This window comes from Mirounga leonina, unplaced genomic scaffold (genome assembly GCF_011800145.1).
Source record: "Mirounga leonina isolate KUSES-001 unplaced genomic scaffold, KU_Mleo_1.0 Mir_418, whole genome shotgun sequence".
Classification (NCBI taxonomy): Eukaryota; Metazoa; Chordata; class Mammalia; order Carnivora; family Phocidae; genus Mirounga; species Mirounga leonina.
Window position 1 is genome coordinate 11447373 of NW_023270739.1, and position 1855 is coordinate 11449227.

The window sequence follows — 1855 nt, forward strand, 5'->3', positions numbered from 1 at the left end:
TACAGGCTTCCCCTTGTAATCTCATTTTGTGGAAGAAGAATGAGTCATTTAGGGAAAGATTAGGTATAGCTTGGTTTTGTTTTCTATGGTTAGAAGTGGAGAAAGTATTTTCTAAGTAGCATAACTTTGGGATAATATTGTAATGTATTTCTGCATAGCAGTGGTTAAATGAACTATGCTTCCTGTGTTTCCCATTCTCATCTCCAGCCCTCGTCCTCCCTAAGGGAGTGCCTTTACTCTGCTGCCTTCTTGGAGAACTTCAGTAGGTGTACAGTTGAGGGATTGGGTGAGGTGGTGGTGGTTAGAGCTGGCTGCTGATACTGGGTCATGAATACTCTGTTAGACGGCGCTGGTGGGACTGGGGCAGCTCCAAAGAGCCTTTTGCCAAAGGCATCCTGGTGGCAGGCCACCTCTGTCCCAGGAAACTGGTGGTGCTGAACTACCAGCTCCCTCTCTCCCTCCATCTCACTAGCTCATGCTGGGTTAAATGCCTTCATTTCCCAGCTCCAGTTGAGATGCCATCCACGATTGTTAGCCTCGTAGGAAAACAGGAAGCCTAGGAAACAGTTTGAGAATGTACCTGTTGCTTATTTACAACTGTCTCTTCCATGTTTGACTTCTTAGACTTAAATGGCACATTTTAAGTCATTCCCAGGAAATGAATCAGCTGGTAACTGCCCCTTTGCCAAGAGTTTACTCAGCCGTCTGTACCTATTGCAGGTGGCCTCATCTGCTGCTGTGGGATCAGTCTGTTGGGTAAAGAGTCACACTGAGAGGCAGGACATGAGTTGTGGAGCCCTGCTGAATGTCTGCAATCTGGGCTTCATTGCATGATGGTTTGTATCCTTAGCCAAGTTTTGTGTACTCTTTATACCTCTGTTAACTATAAAAAGAGAATAATAAGAGTTCGCATTTATAATACTGTTTGATGTTAGTTAATACATGTAAAGGGCTACCACAGTGCCCCACATACAGTAAACAGTATTAGCTAATCGTCTTCAGTTTTAAATTAGCCCAGCAGAGATTTCTAGCCTTAAGAAGTCTGTAGGTGACCCAAGAAGCCCCAGGTTTTACTAATACAAGTAAAAGACTCATTATTTGAGTTTTCAGGGCCAAGCCTAGAAGCTAGTTTGCAGTTTTCTTGTAGTTTAGTATATGATGCTTGGTGTTTCCTTCCTTAAAAGGTGAGTTGTTCATAACCTTGTGTGTGCTGAGCTGAGGTCCTCACCACATCAAAGGGCAAAGAGGTAATAGGAGTTAGAGTCTCCTTCAGCCTTTTCAGCACGTTGGCCTATATACACACCTCCTAGTAAACACTCCTTCAACTGTCTTGAGGAACATAAGCAAGCCAGAAGCTGTCAGCCTGTCATCAGGTGTGTGAACTTGCAGCATCTGATCACCAGAGCTGCATCGTAGGGTCAAACACTGCAAAATGACCTATCTTCAGGTATACAAGTGATTATTGTCTGTTAGGAGTTGAATTGTGTTCCCCCCCAATTCATATATGTGGAAATTCTAACCCCTAGTACCTCAGAATGTGAGCATATTTGGAGATGACGTCTTCAAAGAAGTTGATTGAGTTAAAAATGAGTTCCTTCATCTGTCTGACTGGTCTAATAAGAGGAAATTTGGACACAGGGTGAAGATCGCTCATCTGTAAGACAAGGAAAGAGGCCTCAGAGGAAACAACTCTGCTGATACCTTGATCTCAGACTTCTGGTCTCCAGAACTGTGAGAAAACTAATTTCTATTGGTTAAGTCACCCAATCTGTGGTACTTTGTTGTGACAGTCCTGGCAAGCTCAACACTGTCCAACTGAAGGTGGCATCTTTATGATGATTGCTTAATGAGGAGC